This window comes from Pelophylax lessonae (genome assembly GCF_965119305.1).
Source record: "Pelophylax lessonae genome assembly, chromosome: 1".
NCBI lineage: Eukaryota > Metazoa > Chordata > Amphibia > Anura > Ranidae > Pelophylax > Pelophylax lessonae.
The window spans coordinates 450,069,017-450,092,440 of NC_138768.1; the positions used below are offsets into that span (position 1 = coordinate 450,069,017).

The 23,424-nt window shown below is 45.9% G+C and overlaps 1 protein-coding gene across 1 annotated transcript in view; it reads left to right on the forward strand.

The window, feature by feature from the left end:
- Positions 1 to 5,466: 5,466 nt before the first annotated feature.
- GTPBP3 (GTP binding protein 3, mitochondrial) overlaps positions 5,467 to 23,424 on the forward strand; it is a 135,428-nt gene continuing 117,470 nt past the window's right edge. The window contains exon 1 of the mRNA XM_082268167.1: positions 5,467 to 5,487. The gene's annotated coding sequence lies outside the window, so the exon portion shown is untranslated. The remainder of the gene's footprint in view (positions 5,488 to 23,424) is intronic.

Below are 23,424 nucleotides of genomic sequence, written 5' to 3' on the forward strand. Positions count from 1 at the left end.
AAATAAACGTACAGTAAACAACACATAAAAGGGATGTAAAAATCAATTCACCCAAAAAAAAAGTCAACTAATACATAAAATAAGTTGGGGTCTAGCCATGTGCGATTTACTGCCGTCTCCTTAAAGAAGAAGTACAGCCAATGCTCGTTTGGCTGCAATTCTGTGGATCACAGGAGTGCAGTTCGTTCTGCACTCCTATGACCTGTTTTCAGCAGACAGTGGGCTGAAGTCCACTGTCTGCTGACGTCACAGAGCCAGTTCAGGCTCGGCCAAGATCGCGACACTGGAGTCGGGATACACCCGCATGCCTGGACCAGCACCCAGCTCCCTCCACAGCCCAGCGCTTTAGTGAGCGAGGAGGGCACAGAGCAGAGAGCAGTGACTGAGTCACCAGAGAACTGTGAGAACCGAGCGATCAGCGGTGTTAGATCACTCACATCTCAACTGGAACCCATGATTTGTTGATGTTAGAGATGGCAGGGGACAGATGCAGCATTGGATCCTTGTTGTATACACTTAAGCTGGATACACACTATCCAACTTTTGTGGTTAGATTTCCTTCAGATTTACCTTTTCTATGTAGTGCAAGGGCCTGCCAGATTGCATACAAATTGAAAGTGTTTAGGTTTGACCTCATATTATATGGTTTTAGTAAGTCTAAAGGAAAAAGTCTTCAGAAAATCTTATAGTGTGCATGGCCCATTAAGCTGGATACACACTATACAACTTTTGTTGGTAGATTTCCTTTAGATTTACCTTCAACTATGTAGTTCAAGGGCCTGCCTGATTGCATACAAATTGAAAATGTTTAGATTTGACCTCATATTATATGGCTTTGGTAAATCTAAAGGAAAAAATGTAAAGACAATTGTATAGTGTGTATGGCCCATCAGGGATGCATGAATCTGAAAAAAAAAACAAAAACAAACTTCTCTTTTAATAGCCAGTGAATAGCTCCATACTAGGCTAGATCCCCCCATAATGAGGGCTTGTGGCCTAGTATGGTTTAAAAAGGGTGGTGGCGCACACACTCATCTCCCCTCCTTTTCTGGCCTGCATGTTCAGATCAGGGTCTAATATAGAATTTTGGGGGGAACCTCACTTTTTTTTTTTGGTGTGGGGTTGGGTATGGTTTGTAGAGGGAACCGCACTGCATTTTTTTTTTTTTTTTTTACTGCTTGAGCTTTTGTTTACATTCTGCTGTCAGTGAGGAATCCCCGGCTGACAGCAGATGAGTCACATGTTGTTAAGGACACTGCAGGTGCTGGCTCCCTAACAACCAGCAGTGCTGAGCTGAATTGTCCCATTTAGCCGTGGTATTCCTCCCACTGTTAAAAGTTTCAATTCCTGCTGCACCCGGAGGTCCGGCCTACAATAAAGAGATTAGCAAAAAACATGTTAAATACTGCAAATTAAAATATTTTATGCATAATGTATTTATTGTGCTTTTTTGTGAATTGCATGGTCATGAGATAAATACCACGAGTTATCTTAACGCTAATACTCATGTGGCATTTAACTCTTAGTGAATTGAGCCCTGTGTTACAGCAAACCTGCTAAACAGGAGCACTAAAACAGATCATGCAACAGATTAAAAGGTTACAGCTTGAGTCATACATTTCCTCCTCCTCTGGCCGCTTTAACCTCTTAACGCCGGTGCCTTCTGACCCTTTAAGAGGTTTTTGATGCCGTGAGGTGGGATTTCTGATCATGTGACCGCTGCGATTGGCTGTTACAGCGGTCACATGATCGTAAAGCTCCCGATTGCAAGTAGAGATCAGGAGCTTTCCATCAGCTTCTGGTAACTATGGAGGGAGCGAGCAGGGTGCATGCTCTTGGCACAGCTTTGTTTACATGCTGGTACGCATATGTACAGCCACTCCCTGTTAAGGCTCACCCACCCAAAGGCTGCATATCTGCGTACCGCCAGTGTGAAGAGGTTAAAGTCACACTGTGACTGCACGAAACCTGAGCCTGAATACTTCTTTATAATGCATCTGTTTAGAGTGTAAATCAGTCTCTTCTTCACTAATAAATCTGTTTCAGGTCATGCCGTTGGAGCTGGCTCACCTGCGGGCAGCTTGGATCCTTTGAGAGATGGTGGAATGCTGAGCACCATAACTAATACCATGAACTTGGGAGAACAAGGTCATTGAGAAAAATAAGTAATCTGCACTTGAGGTTAATATAAATTACTTCTTAGAATTTAATGGGAAAGTACAGTTGCTATTTATGATCAAACAAGTGGTATTACATGTTAAGTGTATACTTGTAAGGGTCCTCGTGATTAGCAAAAGTGACCATGATCCCGGAGGAAGCTTTTCACAAGACCAATGGAGAACCACAATATAGGTTTGGTTTCCTCACCTGCTAGACATATTAAAAAAAAAAATTTAAATGAAAACCACAATTCTGCATAAATGCATACATCCCAATAATCGTCTTACCTTCACAGTGGCCATATGGATTACTTGCACATAAAAATAGGCAATAACACTAGCAAAAGGGTGTAATGGTATCTGCTGTTATTGCTTTCATCCTCTTAAAAACAAATCTTAACCTCTTGCTGCTACGTAATGCATATTAATGTTGGCAAAGAAGGTGGGCTTTAAGGCCCACATGACACACATTTAGGTCTATGGGTGACCAAGCTTTCATAGACAGCTCCCAATCTCTAATCTAAGGCTGGCCATACACTATACAATTTTCTTGTTCAACTTTCCTTTAGATTTACCAAAACCATGTAATATAGGGTCAAACCTAAACACTTTCAATTTGTATGCAGTCAGGCAGGCCCTTGCACTACGTAGTTTAAGGTAAATCTATAGGAAATTGAATAAGAAAATTGTATAGTGTATGGCCAGCCTTACTGGTTCCCAATCGTGTGACATTACAGTGGTGAACTAATTTAACAGTCCTTCTGAAGCCCCCACCATGTGTAAAAAGTTGTTAAAAGGACGCTAGGGCTAGACAAGAAGGGGTTACCAAAAAACGAATTAATTGTTCACATTACTCTCCAATAGGTGTTGTTACACTCTGGCTATGTTGTACACTCATTCTTCTCCATTTACTGACTATACCAATAAAACTAAAAGGGAACCACTGAGGATGGATGGATAGATAGATTACATACAGTGTATCTGGAAAGTATCCACAGTGGTCCACTTTTTCAACATTTTGTGTTGTTACAGCCTTATTCCAAAGTGGATTAAATTAATTATTTTCTTCAAAATTCTACAAACAATACCCCATCATAATGACAATGAGAAATAAGTTTGTTTGAAATCTTTGCAAAATTATAAAAAAAAAAAAAAAAAAAAAAAAAAAAAAAAAAATCACACACATAAGTATTCACAGCCTTTGCTCAATACTTTGTTCAGGCACCTTTGGAACCAATTACAGCCTCAAGTCTTTTTGAGTATGATGCTACGAGCAAGCTGCTTGCTTTTGGGGTACTCAACAGGAGGGATAGGCCAGGAGTGCCGCAGAGGGACCCGAGAAGAGGAGGATCCAGGCTGCCCTGTGCAAGACCAACTGCACATAGCAGGTTATTATAACAGGTTTGTTATTTTTAAGCAAAAAAACAAAACACGAGACTTTAGTATCACTTTAAAGTGAAGTGCCACCCTAAAGGGGAAGTTCTGCTTTACGGACTTGTCCCCCCGTTAATCTTAAAGAGGTTGTAAACCGAGAAAAAATTTTTTTCTCTTCTTTACATCCTGAAAGAGAAACCCATAATGAGCTAGTATGCATCGCATAGTAGCTCATTATGAAATACTTACCTTAGAACGAGCCCCCGCCGTGCCGTCCGCTTATCTGTATGATGGGCGACATGTATAGTCGCCCGTCTTCTGGGATCGCGGCATCCGGCCATCTGATTGGCCGGAGCCGCGGTGACGTCACTCCCGCGCACGCGCGCGGGAGCCGACGGTCACGGCACGGGGCTCTGAAGGAACGGCACGATCTGCCGTTCCTTCAGAGCGCATGCGCCAGTGACGTCACTGGCTGCATTAAAGGTAAATATCTCCTAAACGGTGCATGTTTAGGAGATATTTACAGTACCTATAGGTAAGCCTTAATATAGGCTTACCTATAGGTACAACTTCCTGAGGAGGGTTTACTTCCTCTTTAAGCAATTGGCACTTTTGAGGAGGGCAGGAGGGGGTACCCGACTTTGACAGGTACCCGCTTCCCACTTCTGTTTCACCTTCCTCCCTCCCCCTGCAGTCGTCTGGGACACTGACAGGTCTCAGAAGACTGCATCCACCACTCACAATGCGCGACTCATGCATCCAGCTGTGAAGTTGCAAGCTGGCACAGCCAGGTTACCATAGTGAAGATGCCGGCGCCAGGCACTGAAGACAGTGGCTGAGGCCGCCTGGAGTGAGCTCACCGCTGGATCCTGGGACAGATGAGCGGCTGTTTTTTAAAAGTCAGCAACTACAGTTTTTGTTTTTTCCACAGGGGACTGGAACTCCTCTTTAAAGTGGAACTGCATTGCATCTGGGCACCACAAACCAAAAATGCGATTTTATTAATCTTTAATATTCAAAGGAAACTCCGCCATCCATCCATGTCTCAATGCTTTTTGTTTTGCTGAGAAATCATTTTGAAAAACACCCCCTGGCATTTCTAGCAGTGGCCACCTTGAGTAAGGGGCAGATGATTCAAGTAGCATTTACTTCCTGGAATCCATCTGCCCCTGGCTCAGGCATTGGCTGAGCGGTGAACCCTACCTCCCCTCCTGAAGACTCCTGGGTTGTATGACATCATTTGCCTAGGCATGGAAAACAGATAGTAATTGAAGAAATGAAAAAAAAAAAGTAAATCTGATTTACTTCCCTATCCATTTGCTAATGATAGCTGCATAAGAATTAAAAATAACCCATGTTGACTGAGAGAGTGAAGATCCACTTTATGACAAGCTTTAGGCTGTCGTTAGAAGTGCCACATCTAGAAAAGAGAGAAAAACAACAGTTTTATATACAGTACACAGTGAGCCGGAAATGTCACAACATATAAAATCATCATGTCTAATCTTAAGCCTGCATCAATAAAGCTTAGCTATGATATAATAGTTATACGATATATAGCCATTTTCTAGTTACGTAGATGGGGCAAACACGCACAAATATTTCACTAATCATAAAAAAATGCCATGAACTTTAAAGGTTTTCAATGTATAATAAAAGAACACTACTTCCCAAACCAAGAAGGATGAGCCATGCACTATGTGTGGTCAGTGGAATTGCTCAGAAGAGATTAGAGCAGCAAAGTACTTACCCTTATCCTACTTTGATCACTGCTAATGCTTCTCACACTGCTTAGTAAGGCATGCTGTCACACTGTAGCTGGAGGGAGGGTCTGTAAACCAGGAAGTGGCTGCAATGAATCATGGGATTTGTAGTAAGCACATGCAAAGAAAGACTCTCATTGATCATGTGCCTCTAGATTGTTTCCTGCACAGAGGACATGAGACAGAAACAAGTGAGTAGTAACTGCAGACTTCACACAAATCATACAGATGAAGTAGAACATAACAAATGGCTGCTACTTATGTTTTTTTTTTTTATTAATGTATTTCAGTTCATTTCTAAATGCAAAAGAAATTATTTTAGGCTAAATCAACACCTGTATGATGTGTTTTTAGTGTGCATTGCTGTACAGCAGGGGTCTTCAAACTATGGCCCTCCAGTTGTTCAGGAACTACAATTCCCATCATGCCTAATCATGGCTGTGAATGTCAGAGTTTTACAATGCCTCATGGGACGTGTAGTTCCACAACAACTGGAGGGCCGTAGTTCTAGGATCCCTGCTGTACAGCACTGTAAGAAAACAGGCACTAATATCACAACAAAACCAAGGAATTCTCCTGTGCTCAAAGTGGAACGGCACTGCATCTGAGCACCACAAACCAAAAACACAATTTCATTCATTTTTTGTATTTAAAACAAGCTCCCCCATCCATCCATGTCTCCATGCTTTACTTTGCTGAGAAATTATTTTGCAAAAACGCCCCCTAGCATTTCTGGCCGTGGCCATCTTGAGTAATAATTTACTTCCTGGAATGCATCTCAGGCATTGGCTGAGCTGAGAACCCTCCCTCCTGGGATGTATGACATCATTTTCTGAGGCATGGAAACCAGAAAGTAACTGAAGAAGTGTAAGACAAGTAAATATGATATACTTTCCTATCTATTTACTTATGCCAGTAGCATAAGGATTACAAATAGTCCATGTTGATTGAGAGAGTGAAGTTCCACTTTAAAGCGGTTGTAAACCCTATTAAAAAAAAAAAAAAAAAAAAAAAAAAACCTGCAAGACAAAGGCATAATGAGCTAGTATGCATCGCATACTAGCCCATTATGTTTAACTTACCTTAAAACGAAGCCCCGACACGGACCCCCGGACATCGATGCGGGCGCTGCCATGATCCCTCGTCGTCTCTTCCGGGTTCGGCGGCTCCGGCGCGCTGATTGGCCGGAAGAGACGGCTCCAGCGCGCTGATTGGCCGGAGCCGCAATGACGTCACTCCCGCGCATGCGCGCGGGAGTGATTTTTCCGGCAAGCTCCCGGCAAGTTAATTGAAGGTCCCCCCGGACCTTCAGAGCGCATGCGCCGCACCGTGCCGGTTTAGGAGATATTATTTATACCTACAGGTAAGCCTTATTATAGGCTTACCTGTAGGTAAAAGTGTCAAAAAGCGGGATACAACCGCTTTAAGGGAAAAGGCTGTGTTGGTAGCATCTAGGTTATTGCTGCCCTCTCAGGACCATGGGTGTCCACGTATACTGGAAAACAACAAAAAACGAGAGAACGGTGCACTGATCTCGTGCGATACCAGTATACCATTGAAGAATAAGAAAGGTATCATACATTATACTCACAAACACAGGTTGCAAATAGGCATGTAAAAAGTCCTAATACAATCAGGTGACCTCTAGGACATGGTTAAATCCAGTGCTACAGAGAGGTATGGATGGTGTCCGTACTGGTATGGCTGACGCGTTTCAAGAGAGGACCCTCTTCATCAGAGCCATGAGTACAAATGACCTGCTACACATATATATATAAAAAAGCACAGCAGACCGGACCTCCCAAATTGGTCGGTCCTGTCCCTCAAAATGTCATTGATTTGTACTCAATTCAAAGATTAAAAAAATAAAATATAAAAACTAAAACGCGAACTACAATCATCAGACCTTATCAGGGTTTATTGTACAATAGCTGCTTGCTACAGTGATTGATAGTATCATGTCTCATACTGTATATCATACATATATAAATTAGGGATCGACCGATAACGTTTTTTCGTTGCCGATACCGATATTTTGGCCATCACATGTCGGTATGGGCCTATATTTTGTACGTTTAAAGTTTTGCAAAATAAACACAAATTTCAACACAAATCTGTTACTGAACATGTTAATGTTTATTACATTTTTTAACATTAATGGCTCGTTCTTAACACCTTAACTGCATGAAAACTGCACTTGCTGGGGACATCAGTTTCACATCATCTGATTGTGAATGATGCATAAACTGCTGCAGTAGTGCACTCACTCACTGCAATAACTTTAAATCACTACTAAAGTGCAGTCAGTGGCAGCAAAACTGCTAGAGACAAGCTAGACAACAGATAGACTGTGGATTGGAGTTAGTGGACTACAGCTGCAATAGTGTACTCACTGCAATAATTTTAAATCACTACTGCAGTCAGTACAAAACTGCTAGAAAAAAAGCTAGACAACAGCTAGGCAGTGGATTGGACTGGAGTCAGTGGACTACTGCTGCAGCAGTGCACTCACTGCAATGATTTTAATCACTACTGCGGTAAGTGCAAAACTGCTCGAAAGAATGCTAGACAAAAGCTAGACAGTGGATTGGAGTAGACACTAGTACTACTACACTTTTCAATACTCCCAGTTAAGTAGAACTATATTATACTACAGAAAGCAGAACATTTCAGCATGTTCATGTTCACCTGTTAAAGGGCTTCTGTTTTTTTCATATAATGCTGCCACTTAATTAACATGCTCACTTGGTACAGGAGGAGAGGAGGACAGAGGAGCAGAGAGAGAGAGGTATCTTCTAGTATGGGAAGCAAGTCTTTTGTAGCGTGCCTCATTTTCTTTCCTCAGAATCCTTCACATGAAGCCCCAATAAAACACTGAAAATGTCCTGATCCATTCGACCACGATGAAGAAGATTCTCTTCTGTTCGTTGTCATCTTTTTTGGACATTTTTCTGTTTTTGCAGCATGCTGGTCTTTCAGATTAAAATGCTGTTCTGGACTTGTCTTTTCGGCAGGAACCTCCTACACCTCCTGTTGAATATCTTCTGTCAGCCATTGTTTTGCCTTAGCCAATACATCATCAGAAGAGAAAGCATGATTCTTGTATCGAGAATCCAAAAGACTTGCCAGCACAACATTTTTAATCTCTTCATGCTTCTCTAAACATATATCAATCAAAGCTCTCTGGCATGACAGACCATCATTTAAAAGTTGGAGGGTGTTGTGTGCCATGACACTGAGGTCTGATATATCAGCAAGCCTCATTCCTTTATGCATGTTTGCTCCGCTGTCTCGAAGGAGCACAAGCATCACTCGGTCTTTGGTGATTCCCCATTCTTCAAGCATGCCTAGAAACATTTCTCTACTATATTCCCCAGTGTGGGATCCTTGCATCACTTTTGTATTCAAGACCAATTGCCTTTTTACCCATCCACTCTCAATGAAGTGGCATGTAAGATTCATTAGTGACTCTGTTTGTCCTCCTCGTGACCAGCAGTCAGTCGTGAATGAGAGTGAGTTAACTGCATTCTCTGGTTGCAGCATAGCCTTTACTTAATCAATGACCTTTTGGTGAATCTTTCCCAGCATTTCGGTTCGAAAATACTTCTCACTCTTCAGTGTGTTCCTTGGCTCAAGTATGGACATCACCCGCTTAAATCCTGACTCAGACACCATTGTAAATGGCTGGTTATCAGTGACCATCATCTCTGTGATTACTCTGTCCAGCAGTTGGGATCTTCGATCTGAATCTAGACTGTGACACCTGTTTTATTTCTGAAATATATCTTTTATTGTTGCCTGGGATAGTGGAGGAGGTATTTCAAAATCACATTGATATTCATTTTGTTTTTTCTGTGCTGCATGATATAATTCAATATGATGAACTCTTAGATGGCCCAAAGATTTGACAAATTTTTGTTTTTTGCAGTTTCTAATCCCATGCTTATATTGTTTGTGCATGTGTTGCACTCTGCTGCTTTTCCTGGAGATGATTGAAACGAGAAATAGTCCCAGACCACACTTTTACTTTTTCTGTCTTCATCCATCTCCATTGCAATTTCAAAGAGACAATAAGGTTAAAAAAAATGGCTGGCTGGCTGCTTGCACCCTGCCCTGCTGTAGGTGGCTTGCTGGCACCCTGTTGTGGGTCCGTGGCTGACGCCTGGCAGTGTGGGTGGCTTGCTGGCACCCTGTTGTGGGGTGGCTGGCTGCTGTCACCCTGTTGTGGTTCGGTGGCTGACACCTAGCAGGGTGGGTGGCTGGCTGGCATCCTGTTGTGGGTCGGAGGCTGACGAATGGCAGTGTGGGTGGCTTGCTGTCACCCTGTTGTGGGTCAGTGGCTGATGCCTGGCAGTGTGGGTGGCTTGCTGGCACCCTGTTGTGGGTGGCTGGCTTGGTGTCACCCTGTCGTGGGTGGCTGGCTTGCTTGCTGGAACACTGTGGTGGGTGGCTGGCTTGGTGTCACCCTGTTGTGAGTGGCTGGCTTGCTGGAACACTGTGATGGGTGGCTGGCTTGAAGTCACCCTGTTGTGGGTGGCTGGCTTGCTGGACACTGTGGTGGGTGGCTGGCTTGGTGTCACCCTGTTGTGGGTGGCTGGCTTACTGGAACACTGTGGTTGGTGGCTGGATTGGTGTCACCCTGTTGTGGGTGGCTGGCTTGCTGAAACACTGTGGTGGGTGGCTGGTTTGCTGGAACACTGTGGGGGGTGGCTGGCTTGCTGGAACACTGTGGTGGGTGGCTGGCTTGGTGTCACCCTGTTGTGGGTGGCTGACTTGATGTTACCCTGTTGTGGGTGGCTTGCTTGATGTTACCCTGTTGTGGGTGGCTGGCTTGATGGAACACTGTGGTGGGTGGCTGACTTGGTGTTACCCTGTTGTGGGTGGCTGGCTTGCTGGAACACTGTCGTGGGTGGCTGGCTTGGTGCCCCCCTGTTGTGGGTGGCTGGCATGCTGGAACACTGTGGTGGGTGGGTGGTTGAGTGGCTGGCTTGGTGTCACCCTGTTGTGGGTGACTGGCTTGGTGTCACCCTGTTGTTGTTGGCCGGCTTAGTGTCACCCTGTTGTGGGTGGCTGGCTTGCTGGAACACTGTGGTTGGTGGCTGGCTTGGTGTCACCCTGTTGTGGGTGGCTGGCTTGGTGTTACCCTGTTGTGGGTGGCTGGCTTGGTGTCACCCTGTTGTGGGTAGCTGGTTGCTGGAACGCTGTGGTGGGTGGCTGGCTTGGTGTCACCCTGTTGTGGGTGGCTGGCTTGGTGTCACCCTGTTGTGGGTAGCTGGCTTGCTGGAACGCTGTGGTGGGTGGCTGGCTTGGTGTCACCCTGTTTTGGGTAGCTGGCTTGCTGGAACACTGTGGTGGATGGCTTGCTTGGTATCAACCTGTTGTGGGTGGCTGGCTTGCTGGAACATTGTGGTGGGTGGCTGGCTTGGTGTCACCCTGTGGTGGATGGCTGGCTTGGTGTCACCCTGTTGTGGGTGGCTGGCTTGCTGGAACACGGTGGTGGGTGGCTGGCTTGGTGTCACCCTTGTGTTGGTGGCTGGCTTGGTGTCACCCTGTTGTGGTTGGCTGGCTTGCTGGACACTGTGGTGGGTGGCTGGCTTGCTGGACACTGTGGTGGGTGGCTGGTTTGCTGGAACACTGTGGTGGGTGGCTGGTTTGCTGGAACACTGTAATGGGTGGCTGGCTTGCTGGAACACTATGGTGGGTGGCTGGCTTGCTGGAACACTGTGGTGGGTGGCTGGCTTGGTGTCACCCTGTTGTGGGTGGCTGACTTGATGTTACCCTGTTGTGGGTGGCTGACTTGATGTTACCCTGTTGTGGGTGGCTGGCTTGATATTACCCTGTTGTGGGTGGCTGGCTTGATGGAACACTGTGGTGGGTGGCTGGCTTGCTGGAACACTGTGGTGGGTGGGTGGCTGGCTTGGTGTCCCCCTGTTGTGGGTGGCTGGCTTGCTGGAACACTGTGGTTGGCTGGCTTGGTGTCATCCTGTTGTGTGTGGCTGTCTTGGTGTCACCCTGTTGTGGGTGGCTGACTTGATGTTATCCTGTTGTGGGTGGCTGGCTTGATATCACCCTGTTGTGGGTGGCTGGCTTGATGGAACACTGTGATGGGTGGCTGACTTGGTGTAACCCTGTTGTGGGTGGCTGGCTTGCTGGAACAATGTGGTGGGTGGCTGGCTTGGTGTCCCCCTGTTGTGGGTGGCTGGCTTGCTGGAACACTGTGGTTGGCTGGCTTGGTGTCATCCTGTTGTGTGTGACTGGCTTGGTGTCACCCTGTTGTGGTTGGCCGGCTTGGTGTCACCCTGTTGTGGGTGGCTGGCTTGCTGGAACACTGTGGTGGGTGGCTGGCTTGGTGTCACCCTCTTGTAGGTGGCTGGCTTGGTGTCGCCCTGTTGTGGGTAGCTGGCTTGCTGGAACGCTGTGGTGGGTGGCTGGCTTGGTGTCACCCTGTTTTGGGTAGCTGGCTTGCTGGAACACTTTGGTGGATGGCATGCTTGGTGTCACCATGTTGTGGGGGGCTGGCTTGGTGTCACCCTTTTGTGGGTGGCTGGCTTGGTGTCACCCTGTTGTGGGTAGCTGGTTGCTGGAACGCTGTGGTGGGTGGCTGGCTTGGTGTCACCCTGTTGTAGGTGGCTGGCTTGGTGTCACCCTGTTGTGGGTAGCTGGCTTGCTGGAACGCTGTGGTGGGTGGCTGGCTTGGTGTCACCCTGTTTTGGGTAGCTGGCTTGCTGGAACACTTTGGTGGATGGCATGCTTGGTGTCACCATGTTGTGGGTGGCTGGCTTGGTGTCACCCTGTTGTTGGTGGCTGGCTTGGTGTCACCCTGTTGTTGGTGGCTGTCTTGGTGTCACCCTGTTGTGGGTGGCTGGCTTGGTGTCACCCTTTTGTGGGTGGCTGACTTGCTGGAACCCTGTGGTGGATGGCTGGCTTGGTGTCACCCTGTTGTGGGTGGCTGGCTTGCTGGAACACAGTGGTGGGTGGCTGTCTTGGTGTCACCCTGTTGTGGGTGGCTGGCTTGGTGTCACCCTGTTGTTGGTGGCCGGCTTGGTGTCACCCTGTTGTGGGTGGCTGGCTTGCTGGACACTGTGGTGGGTGGCTGGCTTGGTGTCATCCTGTTGTGTGTGACTGGCTTGCTGGAACACTGTGGTGGGTGGCTGGCTTGGTGTCATCCTGTTGTGTGTGACTGGCTTGGTGTCACCCTGTTGTGTTTGTCCGACTTGGTGTCACCCTGTTGTGGGTGGCTGGCTTGCTGGAACACTGTGGTGGGTGGCTGGCTTGGTGTCACCCTGCTGTGCGTGGCTGGCTTGGTGTCACCCTGTTGTGGGTAGCTGGCTTGCTGGAACGCTGTGGTGGGTGGCTGGCTTGGTGTCACCCTGTTGTTGGTGGCTGGCTTGGTGTCACCCTGTTGTGGGTGGCTGGCTTGGTGTCACCCTGTTGTGGGTGGCTGACTTGCTGGAACCCTGTGGTGGATGGCTGGCTTGGTGTCACCCTGTTGTGGGTGGCTGGCTTGCTGGAACACAGTGGTGGGTGGGTGGCTGGCTTGGTGTCACCCTGTTGTTGGTGGCTGGCTTGGTGTCACCCTGTTGTGGCTGGCTGGCTTGCTGGAACACTGTGGTGGGTGGCTGGCTTGGTGTCATCCTGTTGTGTGTGACTGGCTTGGTGTCACCCTGTTGTGTTTGGCCGACTTGGTGTCACCCTGTTGTGGGTGGCTGGCTTTCTAGAACACTGTGGTGGGTGGCTGGCTTGGTGTCACCCTGTTGTGGGTGGCTGGCTTGGTGTCACCCTGTTGTGGGTAGCTGGCTTGCTGGAACGCTGTGGTGGGTGGCTGGCTTGGTGTCACCCTGTTGTTGGTAGCTGGCTTGCTGGAACACTGTGGTGGATGGCTTGCTTGGTGTCACCCTGTTGTGGATAGCTGGCTTGCTGGAACACGGTGGTGGGTGGCTGGCTTGGTGTCACCCTGTTGTGGGTGGCTGGCTTGGTGTCACCCTGTTGTGGGTGGCTGGCTTGCTGGAACACTGTGGTGGGTGGCTGGCTTGGTGTCACCCTGTTGTGGATGGCTGGCTTGGTGTCACTCACCCTGGCCTGTTGTGGGTGGCTGGCTTGCTGGAACACTGTGGTGGGTGGCTGGCTTGCTGGAACACTGTGGTGGGTGGCTGGCTTGGTGTCACCCTGTGGGTGGCTGGCTTGCTGGAACCCTGTTGTGGGGTGGGTGGGTGGCTGGCTGCTGGCACCCTGTTGTGGGGTGGGTTGCTAGATGCTGGCCTGGCACCCTGTTGTGGGTCGATGGCTGGTGGCTGGCACCCTGCTGTGGCTGGCTGGCACCCTGTGGTGGGTGGCTGAGTCCAGGGCCTGGGGGTGGCTGGCTATCACCGTGACCGGACTGCAGCTGCACACACTGTCCGAGGCGTGGGAGGCGGTTTTAGAAGGCAGAACGTGTCAAATTATAGGCTCAGCAAGCAGGGACACGTGAAGCAACACACACAATGACGTCACGTGTGCAGTTGTGCACAATATAGGCAAGAATCCCGAACATGCCTGAGCCCATCTCTTTTGCTAGACTTGACAGGCTTCACGAGTTTGTTGCACAATTGCAGCAAGTCCACATTGCATGACTCCAGATCAACTTTTTTTGCAAACATTCCCCAAGTCTGCTGCAAGTTCTGGTTCAAGTTATGTTGTTTAATAGTCATCCCACCACAGGGGTCACTGCGACTTGCAGAGCTCTTGCTGTAGATCCACCACTGCAAGTTTGCTCATGCTAGAGACTTGCCACGCAAATTTGCTACAAATTGGAAAAGTGTCAACTAGAACTTGTGCTTCAAGTGCTCTGCAAGTGTACAACTTACCAGTGAAAATGTGCAGCAAGTTAAAGCGGTTGTAAACTGCGGATGTTGTAAAAAAAAAAAAAAATAATGGCTGCAAGGCAATGGCATAATGTGCTAGTATGCATCGCATACTGACAAATTGGATTGGTGCCAACTAATAAATCTAGTTGTTGGTTAATATCTCATAAACGAAAGTCCATAAATTATAATCAATGTGATGGTCTTCCTGAAAAGTGCAGCAGTAGCAGATATTAAAGTGCCAAATAGATATTAAGGAAGGAGTGAGTCCCAGTGCTGGATCCTAGATGTGGGTGCCGGGTGATAAAAATCTGTGCTGCCCTCTCAATCAAGCCCGCACCCACCAGAGAGCGGCACCCCTACAGGGGTAACCAGCGTTGGTTATATGGGGTAAAAACCTCCGATGTCTCTCAGCAAATCTCTCCAATCCTCCTGGGCAAAACTCACTTTCTCCCTCTTAAGGTAATATTAGGCAAGCGATGTACAATACAGGGTAACTTTAGGCAAATCTCCAAGGTGTGGTGTAAACGGTATCCAGGCTATGCAGATAAGAAAACACTAATATAGTGACTTACCGTTTGGAAATTCCATTTATTTAATAAAACACAGATATTACTCACATTTAAAAATAAGGTATAGCGTCCGTAGGTGTGTAGGGACCGCAAACCCCTCGTGTAGCGGTGTTTCCGGGGCTTCCGGGACGCCGTGCGTTTCACCGGCCGGATGTGCGACTCACAGGGCGGAACTGACGTGCCTACATCCTGCTGAGAGACATCGGAGGTTTTTACCCCATATAACCAACGCTGGTTACCCCTGTAGGGGTGCCGCTCTCTGGTGAGTGCGGGCTTGATTGAGAGGGCAGCATGGATTTTTATCACCCGGCACCCACATCTAGGATCCAGCACTGGGACTCACTCCTTCCTTAATATCTATTTGGCACTTTAATATCTGCTACTGCTGCACTTTTCAGGAAGACCATCACATTGATTATAATTTATGGACTTTCGTTTATGAGATATTCACCAACAACTAGATTTATTAGTTGGCACCAATCCAATGTATTTGTATTTATTTCACTAATTCACAGTTTTTATTTCCTATGAGATTATTTATGTGGCACCATTTTCTAGAGTCATTTATATCAAATTTATTATAATTTCTCACTAGGATATCCATACACATATTTTATATTTTTCAGTTTCTCTGGAATTTCTACCTTCATGAGGAATTTTTCTCACTCAGCACTATTTTCTTGTCACCTGCACATTATATATTAGTTATACCACTCGGATATCCTTTTACAATTTTTTATATACCACACTGGCATCTAGTGGCTATATTGTTTATTGCACCAGTCACTTTTACCAATTTTTTCACACTATTCACTTGTTATTATATATATTGTCAATATTGTTTTAGATTTATTTTATCATCTTATTTAACACCAATTTTTCACTTGTTACTATATGCATTGTCAATATTGTTTTAGATTTATTTAAGATATATCTGATCTAATTTATTGAACACCAATTTTTACTAGTGCTTTTTATGATATATTCATTTGTCCCATTGTCGGACACTTTTTGGTGTTTATAAGGACCTATGTTTCCTCTTATTCATTTACACCACTGATTGACCCAATCCAACGTTATTCTTTCATATACTGCCAGTCACTTTCCTCCCATACACTCAATATCCGTACAGGCAGCGCCAATATACCCCACCTATCCCTACTCTTCAGATATAGTTTATCTATATTTTGGGGTAGGCTGCAGCCATCAAATTAGCGTAATTACATCCATTTGCGCGGAATTCTTACCTTCCATGCATCGCATACTAGCTGTACTGTCTTTGCTGAGAGGGCTGACATTTTCCCCCGGTCTTTCTTCCGGGTTTGCACGCTCCGGCTATGTTATTGGCCAAAGCCATGAGGACGTCACTCACGTGCATGCGCGCAGAATCCCCTGTTTCCAGCGTGAAGCTCTGAAGATCCAGCAAGTTATGCTGGACCTTCAAAGCGCATGCTCCAATGATGACTTATTATAGGCTTACTTGTAGGTAACAATGGCCAAGTGGGGTTTACTACCGCTTGAACAAGACTTACAATTCAACACTGCCACAAATTTGTGGCAAGTTATCCTTGCTATCTGGGGTTCAGCGCAGACTCTGCTAAATGCATATTGATATTTACATTTTGGCTAGCAGTGGCCAATAAACTGCATTAGTGCTGTACACTAGTATGCATGTAAAACTTAAAGTGGAACTTCATTTAAAAGTAAAAGTTTTGGCTATCCTCCTTCTTTTCACTTCTCTATCATTATTGACAGTTTTTTTATTTCTTTTCTGAGAGCGAGTACTTTTTTCTGATAGGTACCTGCTCCCACTTTTGCAATTCTTACGTAGGGGCAAACACATACACATACTGCTGTGTGCATGCGCAAAAACACAGGGATTTTCATGCCCTAGGTAACACCCACATGTGATGGTGAGTCATTATATTTGAAAGAACTGGAATCCAAGGAATGAAAGATCCTGGCTACAGACTGTAAAGCTGGGGTGGAAAAAAAAGATCTTGGATGTCCTCCAGCCAAGTAATGAGATGGACTCTATCTGACTTGCTGTAGCTTTAAAAAGAGAAGTTCTAGAATGCAGAAAAATAAATAAAATCCTACTTGCCTAGATGGACGTACCACCGATCCCATCTGCAGCTGTCTCCTCCTGGCTCAACCCCCAGAACTGAGCGCTCAAACACCACTGAGCCGAGAGCTCTCTGCTCTGGCCCTCCAGCACTCACTGGAGTGCCGGGCTGTGGAGGAAGCTGAAGGGAAGGGCTGGCTCAGGTTCTCAGCTTCTGGTCCAGGTATCTGGGTGGATCCCAATTATAAAGTCTGGATCTTTCTTGAGCTTGGACCAGCTGGGTGACATCAGGCAACAGCGGGCTTTAGCTATGCTTCTCCACTTTAAACATGGCCACAAGAGCCCAGGCTGACTTTCAGGCCATTCACTGCATTTGCCAAGGAAAAGCGACATGCTTGCTTGCCTCATTAATGCCTCAACAACTAGAGAGGCAGCCTGTAGATGCTTCACATCCTTATCTCTGAATGGATAGCGCTTGACCATCTTGCTCAGAAGGGAGGTACATCTTGCGACCTTGCTCCACTAATCCAAAATGATGTCTCTTATTTCCAATAGGAATGGGAAATTAGACCGCTCTCTCTAGAGGTGCTTAAAGCACTTCCTATTGCTTTGCAGGAGACTCTACAGGTTCTACTTGTGTAAATGCCCCCTTTATTGCCTTGACCAAGAGCATCACAAGGGCATCACAAGGGACTCCTCTCGCTCTGCCTCACTTTCTGAGGTCTTCATAGATGGATAGCTTGATTAGGACGGTTCCAGTTCTTCCTGGCCGTCCCTTGTGGGAGAACACGCCGTAACGGCTGTTAGACTTTGCGTGTGACATGTACCCCACTCTTTAAAGCGGTTGTATCCCGCTTTTTTTCACTTTTACCTACAGGTAAGCCTATAATAAGGCTTACCTGTAGGTACAAATAATATCTCCTAAACCGGCACGGTTTAGGAGATATTTACAGTGCATGCAGCCGCTCGCGCGAGCGGCGCATGCGCTCTGAAGGTCCGGGGGGACCTTCAATTAATTTGCCGGGAGCTTGCCGGAAAAATCACTCCCGCGCGCATGCGCGGGAGTGACGTCATCGCGGCTCCGGCCAATCAGCGCGCTGGAGCCGTCTCTTCCGGCCAATCAGCGCGCCGGAGCCGCCGAACCCGGAAGAGACGACGAGGGATCATGGCAGCGCCCGCATCGATGTCCGGGGGTCCGTGTCGGGGCTTCGTTTTAAGGTAAGTTAAACATAATGGGCTAGTATGCGATGCATACTAGCTCATTATGCCTTTGTCTTGCAGGTTTTTTTTTTTCATAGGGTTTACAACCGCTTTAAGGGTTTTCTGCACTATGCGATAATGCGCCTCACCAGAGATTCCATTTGCTGGAAAGCACCATCCACTTTTTCAACCGCCTGGGCTTAGTATGGCTAATGCAAAGACTTGCCCTCTGGTACCAAAGTCCTGCATCCCCAGCAGGCTCCTTCCTTGGAGCTGTTTACATGACGGTGGATGTGGTGCCTAAAGGAGGAACCAGAGCTTCTGCTATGAGGGCTGGACCTTGATGGTGACTAATAACGACTAAATCTGGAAGAAGAATGTTGATGTAGTGACCTAATGAGGTCTTTATCATCTTGTGCCGTGTATTCTCAATCTTAACTATAAGGACCTAAAAAGAAAACAAAATAGGGTAGAAAGGAAAAGAGTTAAAACCCAAAAGCAATGCCTAATCAAGCGAGGAAAGGAAAGGGTTAAACACACCCTCTCATCCCGCTATGCAAGGGCTGGCCACAAGGGGGGAGCAGTAATACATCCGTAGTATGGAAACTGCACAGACAGCCAACCTGCACAGGTGATAGAACCATCAACATCACAAACACAGGCAGCACATAAGGGTGTTATTGCAGAGCATATACCTGGTGATAATTGCACACATCATTTAGGCCCCTTTCACACTTGTGGATAATTCAGATCCGCCTGTCAGTATTTCAGGCAGATCTGAACGGATGCCCCATGCATCTCTATGGGGCATCGGATGTCAGTGGAGACATGTCCGCTTAAATCCGATCTGATCCTGTCTGTCAAATCCGGACAGATGGAAACCCTATTTTCAATCCGTCCAGCGGATCGGATCGAATGGGATTGGATGACAACGAACAGGCGGTCCGTTCTCATCCGATTCCCCCATAGTGAAGAACGGGGACCGGACAGCTCTGTCTCCGCACACAGCGCAGAGAGAGAGCTGCCATCCGCCTGCTCAGCGGGGGATTGGTGGATCGATCCCCTGCTGAGAGAAACAGAGTCCGCAGACGGAGCTGCAAGTGTGAAAGGGGCCTTAGGGAAACTCCTGCAAGCTGCCTACAGAGAAATCCCAATATCAACAGTACTGACCGTTGATTGAATTTCTCCACTGTAATGACCACTACAGCTTGCTGGACAACCAGGCCTTGATCATGGACAATTCATCCATTCTGGTCCTTAGGAGGAGGACAAAAAAGGAACCCAGTGGCTCCCAAGTGGGAATGCTTATACATGTGTTTTGGCAATATTCCATGATCCGCCCTTTTTGGCAACAGATGTTACAGATAGTGCACAAACTTACAGACTACTCCTTAATAGACAGCCCAGCCGTGGTCCTCCTTAACTTGATTCCTATGTCGAATAGGAATTACCGCAGCTCACTGTTAAAACATCTCCTAAATGCCACTAGGGCTTGCATACCTGTGCTGTGGAAGCAACAAACGCCTCCCTTAGTGACTCACTGGTTTGCCAGAGTGAATAATAAGGAACACCTATCTGCGATCTTGGCAGACAGAGTGGAGGAACACAATAAGCGATGGCTTTATTGGCATAATTTTCGCTCCTTCGGATGAATACCTTGCCTATACCTGAACAACCGAGAGCCCAGAGATAAGAATTTGAAACGTGGAGCTCACATACAAATCACATCATACCTACCCTTTATTCATTTATTTATTTTTTTCCCACCTTCCCACTGCTTTCAACCTCCTTTTCTGTCTTATGCTTTCAATTTCTCGTAACCTCTTTATGACACCAAGGGCGTCCTTCGCGCTGTTCCCTAACTGCAGGGCAAAAATGTAAAAACCATGCCTTTTGGTGTGCACGCGCTAACGGGCCAGAGTTTTGCTTTCCTATAACTGAACACTTTCTGTAATGGGGGCTTGCTTCCTCCGTATGCTGGCCAATAGAAGATGCCGGGGGAGGTTGTGGCCCCACAACCATGATCACATGAGATGAGCCCCCTCCAGCCTGGACCCCTACTTGGCACAGTTCTTTCTAGACCACATCACAAGCCTCGAACCGATGCTGGACTCAATTACAGAAAAGATAGTAGGGTTTGTCTTATGTACATATACATTGATGCATCTTCCGTTCGGTATCTAGGATGTGGGGTTGACTATTTGTACTGTCAAGTTTTAAAAAAGGAACCCGGCCCCTGGCTAAGAGCAAAGATTTATGGGAGTGGGGTCCTATAGGGGAGGAGTGGAGGCGGGGTTAACACATATGTATACTGCCATGGATTCTGTCAGGGAAATAGGTTATATGGTTTCCAATGGCATAGGTCACACCAATGCGGTCAGTTCCAGAAAAAAAGTAGAGCATGCTGTCTTTTTCCTGCACTGCACTGGACTGTACCGGAACGTGGTAAAATGCATCAAAAACGCACTTAAATGCACGTGAATGCATCAAAAATGCACCAGACCCCATTACAGTTTAAAAAAAAAAAAAAAAGCAGGAAAAAAAGAAGAAAAAAGCATCTGCAATGCATCCGGAAACGATTTAAAAATGCACCTGGAACGGATCTTGACTGCGTTTTTGTGGTGTGAACTAGCCCTTAATGCACATTGTGAGAATCTCACAGTGTGCTGTGAAATCAATAAGTAATCTAAGTACAGAAGAGGAGCCTGTACAACTATTTAGGACTGAAGGTAAGGCTAAAGTTCTGATTTGATACACGAAAGCTTGTGTGTTCAGCTTCAAATAAGGTAAGTATACTGATTTTGTCTTTACAGGGCAGGTTAGTGTTAGATCGTGGAGGTCTATAGATGCAGGGATTTTAGTTTTAGGGTGGACTTACACTTTAAGGCTTCATGTACACGGGACGTTGTTAAAAGTCCCTTTGAATACTGGAATTTTTAGGACGTTTAAAACGTCCGTTAGGTTGCGTTTGCACCCGCGTTTAGCTGGCGTTTAGCTGGCTTTTAGCGGGCGTTTGCGCTTAGAACCGTTCCTAGAGGTCAAAAAATTAATTCCCCTTTATAATGGAAAAACGCGAGCGCTAAACCTGGGTTATCGCGTTCGGCCGCGTTTGGTCGCGTTTTTGCGTTTGAAACGCCGGGAAACACGTTCGAACGCAAATAATTGCTTTCCAAAAAACATCCCTGAACTCAACTGCCTGCAAATGACTAAACGACCCTGTGTACATGGACAGATAAGATAACATGTAGGTGGGTTCAGGGGCTTCTGAAAAACATGCCCAACTGCTCCTAAACGGCCATTTACAACGTCCCGTGTACATGGAGCCTAACTGAAAAAACACTGGAGCACTAAACACGCGTAGTGCCTCAAGCATTTTATTTGCTGAAAGATTTCTCTTCTGAAAGCACAAATGATGTTTTTTTTCTGCCTCTAAACATCTGTAAACACCTATGTATGCATGGACACATAGGCTAACATGGAGGGGCATTTAGAGGCAGAAAAGAAAATGTCAAATGCAGCATAGTATTTAACACCCAGTGTGTCTAAGTCGTAAGCTTTGAGCACTTCTAGGTCCTTGTAATCCAGTACTCTGATGCACAGATCTCCCTTCCTCTCTCCATCCTCCATACCTCTTCTTTCGTTCCAAGCTCACAAAACAGATATGTGAACCTGTAGATCAGGAGAGGGAGCCGATTGTTTGCCAGCTAGCAGCCAAAAAAACTGCCATGCGTAGCTCCTGGCAAAAAATCCCTGAGGAGAACACTGTAATGGTAATCATAATGTAGGGCCAGGTTTCTATTTATCCGTGTCCTTTTTTTAAGTGTGTGTTGTAGCATGTTTTAATTACTCTATTGGGAATCACAGCGCATGAAAATACACAGAAAACAAAGACATGCTTAACTTTTACCAACGCAGTGCAAAGCAACGTACAGATGTGAATCAGTGTTGCCAACCCAGCAGAGTGAAATTTACTGACACGGCACCCAAAATTTACTGACAGCCAAGTTTTCACTGGCATTTCCAAAAGTTACAAAATTACTGTTTTAACTGCAAATTTCAATATTTAGGCTACAAACAAGTACAATATGCAATTAGCAATTTGATTTAGGGTAGATATTAGGGCAAAAATACATATGGCGCAGCATCCAGGATCACCCTTATTTACATATTAAATAATACCTTAAATAAATGACACCACACCATCTGATTTGGAATAAAAATTTTATAGGCCGCGGCCGTTTATTATTTGTTTAAAATATAGTGCTATTTCAAAGTGATCAAATTATATCTGTGTATAAACCATTCTCAAAATAAATAAACAAAAACACAAAATATCTGTGAATCGCTGTAAACAAGATGTATATCTCCAAAAAAAACGTGAAAAATATCCAAAATGAGTGAAAAAAATCCCAAATCGATCAATGATTCAATCAATAGTGTAAATCCAAAAATATGTGAATAATGTCCAAAATGAGTGAAAAAAGTCCCAAATCGATCAATGATTCAATCAATGGTGTAAATCATAATGCTGAAGTGTGACTGTGTGATCAAACAAAGAAAAAGTCCCAAAGTACACAATCCTAAACCATAAATCATATAACTGTGAAAAAATCTTCGAGGAATATTCAAATCAACCAATCGTGGAGTGTAACATAACAGTCTGGATATCGATCCAATCTCAGACCTAAAAGGTGTGCAGTGGCCTCTTACATCAAGCACACACTATATACACATGTGTGTAATCCAAAAGTGCAGGTTCTTTGCTTCCCAGCCGGCTTCAGACCACGATCCTCTCCAGCGGGAATACAATCACTGATGTCCGCAACACGCTGATCTCCCGGTGCAATATGGATCTTCCGCTGTGCAATACGATCACTCAGAGGAGTCCAGCCTCAGGGGAGTATAAAATAAAACGCTCATGGTGCAGTATCTTTGATACCAATTTAATCGAAAAAGGATGCACTTGCATATAAAAAAACAAAAGCAGGCAAAAAAACGCTGAAGGCGATACACTGTGGAACTTCCGGTTACGGCCGTGAACACGGAAGTGACGTCACCCGGCTCCTCCCGACGCGTTGCATCACGACGCGTTGCGTCACTACGCACGTGACTTTGACAAAGGGATGTGAGCGTGGGTGACTCGCTGCCGGTATTTATAGCATAGCTGTAGTCATGGAAACATTCAGCTGAATTTCATTCACCATTTCACTGCCGATGTTAGACACTTTGTTGCACAGAGTATGAATCCACCCTACAAATGGATACACCTCTTAGATTCCATAAACATCTTCAAATTTCGTCCGATCTAATTAGCCGAATGAATTAAGTCACTAGAGAATGTCATACTCACATTACCAAAATCAATATCCAATATGAGATCAGCAGGGGAATCGTGATAAAACCAAACATAGCATAAATATATATAATATAGAACAACAATATAAAATACAT